This window comes from Nyctibius grandis, chromosome 3 (assembly GCF_013368605.1).
Source record: "Nyctibius grandis isolate bNycGra1 chromosome 3, bNycGra1.pri, whole genome shotgun sequence".
Taxonomy (NCBI): domain Eukaryota; kingdom Metazoa; phylum Chordata; class Aves; order Nyctibiiformes; family Nyctibiidae; genus Nyctibius; species Nyctibius grandis.
In genome coordinates, this window is record NC_090660.1 from 50,398,024 (window position 1) to 50,411,325 (window position 13,302).

Sequence of the window (13,302 nt, forward strand, 5' to 3'; positions counted from 1 at the left end):
TAGTAGGTTACAGTAATTCATTGTCAAGAGCAGGGCCTCACAACTGAAATGTCAAGTTATTGCAGACAGCCCTGTTATGGGAAATTGTAGTAAACTTTTTTTAGAAGACATATGGAAATGAAACAAATGTTAATAGAATCATCTAGCTTGAGGAAAGCCATATTTCTGGTTTACTTTATCATTCCGTCCACTTTTTTTGCAGCCCTCCTCCTCTCACAGTTTCTTCCTCCAGGCCACTGAGCTTATAAACAGGAACAAGGTCACCACTGAAACACAGTTTAGCTCTTCATGTTATCTACCTTGACTTCAGCAAGGCTTTTGACACTGTCTCCCATAACTTCCTCATAGGAAAGCTCAAGAACTGTGGCTTAGATGAGTGCACAGTGAGATGGATCGAGAACTGGCTGAATGACAGAGCTCAGAGGGTTGTGATCAGCGGTGCTCAGTCTAGTTGGAGGCCTGTGGCTAGTGGTGTTCCCCAGGCGTCAGTACTGGGCCCGGTCCTGTTTAACTTATTCATCAGTGACCTGGATGAAGGAACAGAGTATACACTCAGCAAATTTGCTGATGACACAAAACTGGGAGGAGTGGCTGATACACCAGAAGGCTGTGCTGCCATTCAGCAAGACCTGGACAGGCTGGAGAGCTGGGTGGAGAGGAACCTCATGAAGTTCAACAAAGGCAAGTGTAAGATCCTGCACCTTGGGAGGAATAACCCCATGCACCGGTACAGGTTGGGGGTTGATCTACTGGAGAGCAGCTCTGCAGAGAAGGACCTAGATGTTCTGGTGGGCAACAAGTTCACCATGAGCCAGCAATGGGCCCTTGTGTCCAGGAAGGCCAATGATATCCTGGGGTGCATTAGGAAGAGTGTGGCCAACAGGTCAAGGGAGGTTATCCTGCCCCTCTACACGGCCCTGGTGAGGCCACACCTGGAGTACTGTGTGCAGTTCTGGGCCCTCCAGCTCAAGAAAGAGAAGGAATTACTGGAGAGAGTCCAGCGAAGGGCTACAAAGATGATCAAAGGACTGGAGTGCCTCTCTTATGAGGAGGGGCTGAGAGAGCAGGGTTTGTTCAGCTTGGAGAAGAGAAGACTGAGGGGGGATCTTATCAACACTTACAAATACCTTAGGGGTGGGTGTCAAGAGGAGGGGGCCAGACTCTTCTCAGTGGGACAAGGGGCAATGGGCACAAGCTGAAACATGGGAAGTTCCATCTGAATATGAGGAGGAACTTCTTTACTTTGAGGGTGGCAGAGCACTGGAACAGGCTGCCCAGGGAGGTTGTGGAGTCTCCTTCTGTGGAGATATTCAAAACCCACCTGGACGCAACCCTGTGCAACACGCTCTAGGTGAACCTGCTTTGGCAGGGGGTTGGACTAGATGATCTCCAGAGGTCCCTTCCAACCCTTAACCATTCTGTGGTTCTGTGATTCTGAGAGGCTGATAATTAGTGTTTACATTATTGAAATGGAACTGGCTGAATTTGTTGTTGGTGGTGCATTCTGAGTTGACTACAACAAAAGTCAGCTTCATCTGTCACCTTGCTGAAAATCCTGGGTGAGTAAATGTTAGTACTCCTGCATTATTATCAGCTAAAAGGAATCAGTGACTCCTAGTTAAAGTATATATTTTTTAAAAAAAAATCTCTTTCTTGCTGTCATCTCTGACTGAGAAGAGCTGTCATAGACTGACCATAACCCCCCATTTCCCATCCCCTTTGCACTACTCAGCACAGGGCAGGGTGGTGGGGAACGCCTGTGACAGTAATTGATAAGTGATCTCCCTGTCCTTATCTCAACACATGAGCTTTTTCATCCTATTTTCTACACCACCCCCCCCACCCCCCATCCTGATGAGAAGTTGGAGTGAGAGAGTGGCTGGGTGGGCATCTGGCAGCCAGCCAAGGTCATACATAACACTGTATTGTTAGATACGCACCATATACAATCCTATACATATTAATAGACTTAACTGACAAAGTTTCCACCTCTAACTGAAATCCAAAAATTATTGAAAAACTATATGATGAGTTCCGGAGACTTTGCTGAGAATATTTTTAGAACAGAGAGTGTGAAAGGAAGAGACGGGAGAGTGAAAAACAGAAAGATAAATATGGAAAACAATAGGAGCAGGTTCCAGTACAGCTCAAAAGCACCATGATAAGAGCCAAAGTATGGGATTTGGGGCTAGCATGTTTGCTGAAGCCTGGTAAAGCAAAAAAGCTGTTCTTTCTTCTTTGATTCCTCCTTTAGTAGTTATACATATCAAAGTCACCTGACTTTACCGTCATGAATTCTGACTTCTAATGAGAACAATCTGCAAAACCCACTATTTTGGGTAACCACTCAGGCCAAAAGAGAGACAAGTCACAGAACATCATCAACATAGCTAGTGTTTAATGTTCTTGCTTTTACACAGAGATATCATAAAGGTTGTTTCTTAGAAAATATTTTCAGAGTTCTTTATGTTATTTTTAAATTCTTATGTTTTTCTTTTCCCTCACTAACTGGACGAGAATGAAGCCAGGGCTTTCACTCCTTGATTTTGGTTTCACATTATTCCCCATGCTGCATTCTTTTTCATGGAGATAAATTTTCTTTACATCATTCCTTTCCATGAAAGAGACATTGTTATCACTAGTATTTTCTTTGAATCAGACAAGGGCCAATATATAACAATGTTGCAACTCACTTTTCATATTCTGTCACTTTACCTTATCACTTGCCCTCTTAAAATGTGCCAGCCTCAACTTTAGAAATAAAAATTAAAGTGGAAAGCCAACTAAGGTCTTCTTCAGGAAAGTCAATAAGTATTCAGAGATATGATTAGAGAAGCTTCCAATTCTAACTGTACCTATTCTGAGGGGCAAAAAAGAAAAAACACTCTCGGCTCTTTACTTACATCTTTACTATATCCAGATGTGCAAAACATGAGTTCTATTCTAATGTTACTTCAGCTCCAGAAACAATGAGTTTCATAAAAAAAAAAAAAAAGGAAAAAAAGAAAGATGAATGTAAGGAACAAGAAGTTAGCTTTTTTTTCTATATATATTTTCATTTTTTTTTTGCTTGGGGCATCTTAAATATCAGTATTTTCTGTTCTCAGAACGGAAATAGGCATGTAATTTAAAATGCATACTGTACTTTAGTTTAAAACAACACTAAACACTTAATTTTTACTAGAATATGTTTTCCTTGTATCCGTTTCCCTAGAAACAATTTTAATTGAAAAGGTTTTCACACGGTGGCCTCATTGAACTACAACTGATATTCCCTTGTTAATGTCTCTTTTCCCACTCCCTTCCCCTCATCTATCAGTCACAGAGCTCTGTTCTGCTTTCATGAGAAAGAAAACATGTTTTATCCTCAGAGGCTTTGCTCTTCCCAAGTGAATCATAACCAAAAGCAAATTTTTCCTCTTTTCCCACTGAAAGCACTGTTTAGTGGTAACACTATGGAGATTATACTTACATGTTTAAAAAATTGTGTTCCAGACTTGAAAATGAATTAAGTAAAACCTAGGATTTTAACACATAGCGCTAGCAATTTTTCAACAAAGTGTCTCTGAAGCACTAGAAACTTATGTGTACTTTGAAAAGCTAAACCTAAGACCTGAGAAAACAGACAAATATATCTGTCAAAATAACATCACATATATGGGTAGAAAGCGTTCACAGCTAGCCTGATGAAACCCCAATCAAGGCATATTAGTCAAAAGTCTATACTGTTCAGAAAGACACAGTACAAAATCTCACACATCCCTAGTAATAAATGATAAAACATATTCAAATCCTATTCTAGGCTCTTTATGATACTGCAGAGCCCTTAGTATTCCTTCTGTACTGTTATATCTGCTTGACCAAGGTTGCTGTCTTCATAATGTGGCTGCTACTAGAGACCCCAGACAGCATTTGCCTGCCTCTAATCGGTACAAGCATCTTCAGTATTTCAATTTAATAATATTCAATCAGCTTTCTGTTTCTACTTTAGATCCAGTTTTGGTTTATTTTGTGTTTATTGGCTTTTATTTGTCTCCTGTCACCTCAACATCACTCTTTGTGAATATTATTGTGTGTTCTCTTAGATCAGAGTGATTTCAATTAAGCTGACTTTGGTGAAGTGCTGTTTAAACTGCTGTCATTTACTTGAATGATTAATTAAGATAATAACTTTTTTATAACATCAACAAAGAGCATTATCTGCTAAAAAGCAAAACTATGCAGTGTTAACAGAGGGGGTGCTCTGAGACATTAAAATATATCCATAATTACAATATTAAAGAGCTTAGAGAAAAACACCTATGGACCTCAGTGAGTTCTAGTTCAAGAAGAACAGAAGGCTGGGATGGGGATTGCTAAGGGGCACTTGAGAATGAGCATGTAAGAAAAAAGGATCAAAGTTTGTGACAGTGTCACAGGTCAAAAGGCTCAACTTCAGCACAATTTAAGGGAAGAGACCAAATCCACATATGGAATTTAAAGTGGACTGCAACTACACCCAAGTTTTGTTTGCATTTGTAAAATAATTAAATTTGTTCTACAGTACCCTTTTTTCTTCCTCTCTCATTCTGCTATCATTAGGTCAATACAATGGATAGCATGCAACATTAGATATGCAAACTGGAAGATGAAATGTAATGGATGTGTGCAGGGAAAGATTACTTTGAGCAGAGTTGTATTGAAAAAAAGTGAATGTGATATGAATACTAATTCAAACTGCCAGCTGCTAACTTTAAGAAGGGGCAATAGTCAGGTTATCAGCAGATCTTTTTATATGTGACTCACTGTGGTTAAGTGGCTCTTAATCCACTACAAGAGAAACATATGCCAGAACCACAGGACATTAATATCACCCATTCCTACTTCCCTGTATTCATAAACAGCATCAAACCAGAATCAGGAATGTTACAGTCGAAAGAAACAGACATTTCTTTGCACAGTATGAGAACCAAAACATATTTTGCTTGTCCCATAACATATTACTAGTTCCTTAGATTTCCTTATCAGACTAAATCTGAAGTCACAAGACAGCCAAGTGACTGTCTGATTTGTCTAATGATAACATCCTCTCCATTATGATGTATGAAGGAGATGAGGCATTTTTCGGCTACCTTCTCTTTCAACCCTCAGCTTATATGAAATAACATTGAGGCTTATACTGGAGATGTTAGCAAATTCAAAAGATAAATCCTGACTTTATGTTAAAGAAAAATGAGCAATACAATAAAAGTTTCTACTGAAGAATCAATACTGAAATTTGATACTGATCTAGCAAGAGATGGTATTGAAACAGTTGGAGTCCCCAGAGCAAGGGATGTTGAAAATACGCTAGACACTCGATTAACATAGATATACAAAACAAAGGGAAGATTTTACAATTTGAAAAGTGGTAATGGCTGTAAGATAAGGAGGCTCCAGGATAGTCTCACTTCAGATGGCTGGGCCTTGGGATGAGCAGATGCACAGGAAGACAGAGATAAGGGAATTTGCAACCTCAAAGGATGTGGCCTACCTGATCCACCGGCCTTCATCGACTACGACTGTGCATGCGAATGGACATTTGCATATCTCTTGGCTATGTAAATGAGTTCTCGGAAATCCCATGACCATGTATAACTTTATGGTATATAGTCTCTGAAAATTTACCAAACCGGTGGAGCACTCATGGTGGATAATCCCCAGTGCTGCCCAGCGCTGCAATAAAGAATGCCTGCTTAATAACACACTCTGGTGTTATTGAGTTTTCTTTCGGACTCCTTACCCAGCCGCACCTAGCTTCCCACTTCAGTGAGGAAAGTTAGAAAGCAAGGGGGTTTGCAGATCTCCGATTTTTGTATCAGTATTTCTTTAATTCGAAGGACTTTTGTTCATAAGTTTGAGTGTGCTATCAACCACACACTTATGGCAACAGAAATGAATGCTCAAATAACTGTTATTTTATATCAGTATTTAAAGAATAGACCTATATGGAAAACATTTCTCTCTCATGAAGCCCTAATACTGTTAGAATATCTATGAAAATTCATGGATTAAGTAAGAAGAAAACAGGCAAGTCCTCTTTCAAAGCATGATTTTGATGTAGTTAGTATCTTTCTCAAAATAATGATTTTCATGTGGTCATCTGCCTTGTACTGTTGGTACTCAAAAAATTCTCTTTCATTGTACAGGGAGGTGGAAAATTAATAGAACAAAACTAAAATTCTAACCCAATATTATCATCCTTGAGCTTCATACAGAATTAAAATCAGAACCTTACTGATTTATATTTTCTTATTAAGATGTTTATTTCTAGCTCCAACTAGTACCATGAGCATAGCACTAATAAGCTATGCATTGTTACACATTCAACAATGCTTTTCTAGTACTTATAAGCCTAGGACTTGTCATGTAGAGAAGAAACACTAGTGGAACATATTGGGATGGACAGTACCTTTATTACAAATAGTAATTATTCAAAGGCATGCCACACTTCTCAATCTGGGCCAAAGGTTTGGAAAACAGACCTTTATCAACACATTATTAGTAATCTGCTAATCAGTCTTTTCTTGTCTTCAGTTACTGAACTGGAAGTAGTATATATTGATTTATAGTCCTCAGAGCATGTGAGATAAGTCCTCAAGAAGGAAGAAAGTAACTCAGAAATAAAGCTGATATTAATTATTTCCTTGTATTTTCTAACACAAACAAGACAGGTGTCAAACCAGATTTTCTCCAGAATCCAATGCATTTTATTAAAATGTAGTCCCTACCTTCAGTAGGAATGAGTGTTTAAAGAGCTCTAGTTGTCTGAGGCTCAGATCTTGAGGACAAATTATAGAAACACTAAAACCTTCACAGACTGAATTTGAGTAGTTACTTTCTTCCCTAGCTATTCTTCCAACTGACAATGCCAAGGAAAAGTGATTTCAATGTGTTCTCACTTTTCATTCTCCCTCTGAGCTTTTATCATGTGCGTGCTCATTGCAGTTCAACTGCCAAGTTTGGTGCCTTGCTTTTATAAAGGCTCTGAACATTGTCCTCATTCCATGATAATGGAGTGTTAATTTTTCAAATACAGCTTCTCTGATGCCATACTCACTGGGTATAGATTGCTTCAGGGACTCTTTGGGTGTATATTCCTTTACGGAGTTAATGTTACCATTAGTTCTGATTGCCTCTTTAAGTGCCTTCTTGTGTTCTGCTCCAGGTATTACAGATTCTTATTGTTGTCTTCTTTTGGGCAATCTTACTTTAATGCTTTGTTTGTTTGCAGTCTCCTTGATTTGTACAGGAGTTTTTGCCTCAATTTTCCTTCAAAGTGGATTCCAGTTGTGTTATTAGGTGAAGTACAAAGTGGTTTTCCATCACTTCAGACAGCTTTATACTTGCTTAATGAGGTTAGAGTTTCTGTTTCTGGGGATGTGACTTGCCTTATTTAGTGGGGTTTTAGTCATGCACACTATTCAATGACTTTGTTGGCTGAGTTTTTTCAATTCCCTTCTGTGTATTTGGTGTCTCTTGTAATATTATTCAGAGTTATGACCAGTTGCAGCTGTGTGATTTCATGGCTGAGGGCTGCAGAAAATTCTGCTTATCAGTAACTTCTCAACAGCTGATGAACTTTTTATTTGTGTATGGTATTAGGCTACAGAATTCACCAAATCTCCCATAACAAATTTTGCTTTGATGTAATTTACCTGTGCATGAATGAATAAGTGTCATTTAATGGGAATTGTATGTCAGACCAGAAAGGCTGCATTTCTCCTATTGCACTCTATTCCCTGGTTAGGAATTACTTCACACATTTTAATGCACTTGTAATAAACTGGGATCTTTGAGAACTGAGTGAGCTGAGGCATTACAGCTCCATCTTCAAAAAGGAAAATACAACAATTTCAATACCTGACTACTAAGTTTTTCTCCTAGATGCATTATTAGATGGACAGAATTAAATTTAGCAGGTTACTAAAAAAACAAAGGACTATATCAGTAGCCTCATTGCAGATATGTAAACTATTTGGATTTTGGCAAATGAAGTTTTCACAGAATCCAACATATTGTGGAGAAAAATGGCCTACTTTCACTGTGGGTTTCCTCTGGCTTCCTAAAGAAGAAGGTTCGATTCATATCCCCAGGGTGGATGCTTCTGACATGGCCACCACCCTTCTTCTGCCACAAAGCTCAAACCAGCTCAGTCTGCCCTGTCACAATGTGATTTTGGTGTACTAAAAGCTGTTTATTTTTTATCTGGTTTTATCTCAGCCCACCTAATGCATATTAATCTTCCAAAGGTAAAAATATAGTCAGGATAAAGCACTATAGTTTTGCTTTAAGGTTCACTTCAACTACTACTCCAGGTGATGTCTTATATCACCTTAGGTAAAAAGCACAGCATTTACTGCTTTTTCTTTTTTAAAACGATGAAGCCATGGGACTTGATAGCTGTGAGGATAAATCAGACAGAAAAGCTTCCCATAGCCACATTTTAAAGATTTTTTTTCCAGGGAAAAGGGAATTTGTCTTGGTTTATGTTTCTTCATGACTCATAAACGAGTCTGAAGAGTTTTGTTTACTTTAAAGGGGTGATTAGTGGAGTCCCCAATATCAGAGGCTGACTTAAACTGAATATTTTAAAAAAAGCTTAATTTTTATTTTCATTCAACATTGCAGGTCTTTGGATGCAATTGAATCATGTTTTAAAACCTTTCTCAGTTACTGTCAAACTAAGAAACTCCCTGAGGAATAAAAGACTCTTATGGAGTGAATATGGGGTCACTGCTGTGGGGCTTCAGAGTAGATCATTCAACAGACTCCCTCATGAATGGGATTATTGCATTGTGGGAAGCATTGCTTGAAAGAGGTTTTGGAACCTTCACCTGAAACATGAAACAATTTTCTCCTGCTCAGATTCAGGAATTTCAATATTAGATGTCCAAGTCAGGACAAGGCATCTTGAGTGTTCCACTAGACATTTATTCAGAGAAGGGTAAAAAGCATTTCCAGGAAATAGCTCATCTCATTCCAAACTCAATGTTTAGGATAGGTCAGATGAATCACCCTTCAGCTGCTTTTATCTATTGACTATTAGGATAAATTAGATTTATCTCTATCCCTATGAATAAAGCAATAATCTAATAATCTTAATTAATGCTATGTAGTTAGTCCTGAGATCCTTGAAGAACATGGTTATTGTCTTGATAACAAATCTGTGTACCACAATTTCAAGAGAGTAATTATGAGGTGTATTAATGCATGTATCTGGAAATAAAATATTTCATGTTTAAACAAACCTTTGTCAAAAACGAAAAAGTACAATTGTGGAGATCATGGCTCAATTTGTATAAGTATCATTGATGTTCTTGGGCATTCAGACTTCCAGGTATAAAATTCTGTGATGATTCAATGATCTGGAATCAAGTACTGCAACTAAAAATAACTATTTTTGTGCATTAGAATTCACTAATTGTTTGGTTACCTTGCAGACTTTGAAAGTATAGACTAGGCTAGACTGCTTTTTGAATTTTCAGCCTTTCACTCTTTTGAAATTTAGAAGACTCTTCAGCAGCTCTCAAAAGACACTTGTTCACTTCTAGCAGCCAGAATATACCTAGAAGTTCACGCTCTGTTTATCTGACATGGTTTTGGAGATTTATGCTACCAAAACCCCACAAATTAATTCCCTGTAAGATTTGATTGAGCGATGGGTCATATCAATAGTAATATTCCCCTTGACTCAGGAACTAGTATCATTGTAACTCACGAGCAGCTATATTTTGACATTTCATTAACTGTCTTAATAATAATGCTTATTGTTTTCAGAAAAATCCTTGATTTAGATCTTTCTATTATAAGAAGTGGTACTAAGAATGAAAAGATGTGCTGGCATAAACTTGCAGTAAACAAAGGTGTGATCCTGCAGAAGCTTGAGTACATTTGAAAAAGCACTGATGAAATCTCACAGCATCATATTTTATAGGATAGAAAATTGAACTCACTGTCTGAATTAAAATTCTGTGACCAATGTTGGAGAAATATGAAGATGTCATAAAGAGAAGTATTTACCACACGTGATGACAGCTCATAGAGATCAAACAGGTAGAATATTGAATTGGTCTTAGTTTTCATTATTATTCATGTGGATGCCTTAGCAATGTCTGGTATTTTCCAGCTTTCTCTGAGTGCAATAGGGTGAAAGAAGCAATCCTACTGTGAGAATTTCAAATCTGCCTAAATAATCACAGAATCACAGAATGTTAGGGATTGGAAGGGACCTCGAAAGATCATCTAGTCCAGTGCCCCTGCCGGAGCAGGATTGCCTAGATCATATCACACAGGAACGCATCCAGGCGGGTTTTGAATGTCTCCAGAGAAGGAGACTCCACAACCTCTCTGGGCAGCCTGTTCCAGTGTTCAGTCACCCTCACCGTAAAGAAGTTTTTCCTCATATTTATGTGGAACCTCCTGTGTTCCAGCTTGCACCCATTGCCCCTTGTCCTGTCATAATGAGAATGCCCTTTTTACCTCAATGTGAATAAAAACAGGTTGCTCAAATGCCAAAAGTCTCATACATTTAGATGAAGTCTGGGCAAAAATAAAGGACTTTTTTCAAGATGTGTTTGTTCCCAGGTCCTTTGCATTCGCATTAGGATGCAAAATGTACATTGGAGATATGAAGCCAAACAAGGGGGAAGTGCTAGGCTCGTCATTCCTAGTGATGCTGTTGTGAAAAGTGAGAGCTCCCCTGTAGCAGCAGTGGCCATTATTCACAGTCTCTGACCTTTACCATAGGATCTGTATTAGGAAAAAAGTAAGCTTTCCAGCGCTCCAGAGTAAACTGGGTAGCATTATAAACATTTTGTTACCCTTGGCAGCACATCGATCTGGGCAACTACACTTATCTTGCTTACGTCAACAGTTGATCTTGGTTGATAAGTAATTACAAAATCATTATTGTTGTAGGGAGGGAGGAAGAAAAGGCTCCTTCTTTGCAAAAGCAAGGAAGGTGGAGAAGAAGAAAGGCTACAGTAGTTGATATATGTATGAATACATGTATACATAGTTATTTAGACTTTCGTGAAGGCAAAAGAGAGAAAGTAGAAAGTATGGAATTAAGTGCAGATGGTAATAGGTCGGGGTGATAAAGGATTCTACAAGGACAGAGAAGCAGTGCCTTTGGCAAGGAATCAGGCAATGCTGCATGAAGAGAAATCACTGTTACAGTGGAAGAATTCTGCAGAAGGAAATAGCTCAGATTTCACTGAATCACAGGAAAGAACATGGTGAATGAATATTGACAGAGACATTGTCCACTGTCCCCACCTAATTCAAAGTTTCTCCTGTATAAGAATAAATATAAATTGTTTTTTTTATAAGTTTGTTTGTCGTAACTATATGACTGCACAAAAATAAGTTAATGTCTTATTATACATCATATGTATTTGCAATTTATCACTTTCTTCTCAATGACTATTCTCAGAATACTTTCTAAATATCTTTTAATTAAAAGTTTTCATATGTTCCTCCTTTATCTTAGGATAACTGTGTATTCACTTTTCTAGGTAAAGAGATTTTTATAATTAATTGTGTATACACTATCTATACGATATTTTAATTGGTGATTATTAGTATGACAACGTTGCCGATGTCTTGAAGTGATTTGTTTGGATGCTTCTTTTTGTAAATAAAACAGACCTTGAAGGAAAGGATACGTCTATAGTTAGCACTTCATGTTTTTATTATTGTCCTTATAATTGCTCATCATCTCATAATGCCCACTCCTAATATAGCTTGATTTAGACTCTGGAAAATATCATCCATGTTTATGTTTCATTAATAAATTCATAGCACTAATGATGACTTCATCCTAGAATACAGTATGATATTTCAGTGGCGCACATTGGCAGAACAGCTCGATGGAATACAGAGAGAGGGCTTCAGGAAACTACAGGTGATGTCTGCTGTATTTTGTGGAGAGCTGGAAAGATTTTTCTCCCATTTGACAATGACATACATAAAACGTGTGGCAGAACAGCTTGAAAAAAAGCTAGGTCGTGCCCTTGCTCCGTATTTATCTCCAAACAGTTCTTGAAGCCATTAATAAAGAGAGCACTGACAGATTTCCTGCTGAGTAGGCAGCTATAGGCAGATCCCAACACAGTGAAATGAGCTGGATGTTTAACACGGGGCTTAAGAGCTCTGGGTATGTTTTGGCCATACTATTGGATACAGAAAGTGCAAAAACAGCTTTTCATAGTGGAATGGAAAACCCCTTCAAGCAGTTGAGGAACTGAGGAGGATCCTGACATGGTGGCTATCTGTTTGTCTCCAAAGCACATTCATCACTATCACAAATGGGGATAAGCCAGTTTTAGTACTTCTTTCCTGCCTGTGACTAGTGGCATTGGACATTTTTTCATGACTCCAAAATCGATGTACTCTTTAAAGTAGGACACACTGTACATCTCTGATTGATAATGCATATGTGATGGATAACTCTGTTAATTGATAGAATAGTTCAACTGAGGAGTCAGTAGAGTCAAACTTCACATTAACCTCACTCTGGCTCAGGAATATCAAACACCTATCAAACCAACAGAAGCCAGAGGTTTCCTGTTATAAGTAAAGTTGTAGAGCATGTTGAGATTATATCAATTATTTGAACCCTATTACTCCTTAACCTGTCCTTGCCACATCATTTGTAAAATGTGCTGCTTCTTAACACGAGTTCTTGTCACATTACCTAGCTTGAGTTTTCAGACAAAGACTAATGGTGAAAATATCAATATGGATGACAAGGAGCCATTTAATGATGAATATTCCATATCAGGCATGACATACAGTTCATCTTACTGAAATATTTCTAAAAGTATTAAAATTGACATATCCATAGCTCATATTAGAGGATGCTAATTTAGAACAAAGCTATCTCCATCTGAACCATGGTTTTAAATAATATTAATTAAAATGTCTTAGGAAAGTTGTGCAACCTAAACTCAAAAATACAAGCTTTGTTTTAAAAAATTAGACACAGCAGCGATCCAGAGGCTATAAAAATAAAAATTAAATTTTTTTTCACATCTGTTTATAAAAGTTATTTAAAAAATAGTTTGAATTTATATGACACATCTATGTATTTCAAAATGTCATACTTGATGTAAGTAAATACAGAAAATTTACAGACAATAATCCTCAAGATGTGAGAGACTAGTCAAAAAAAATCAATAAAATATTTAGAAGCAGGGTTAAAAAATTCTGTCATACTAGCAATAATTTAATAATTGGGTCAAATGTACGTTGGTCCCTGACTGTAAAGGGACATGAAAA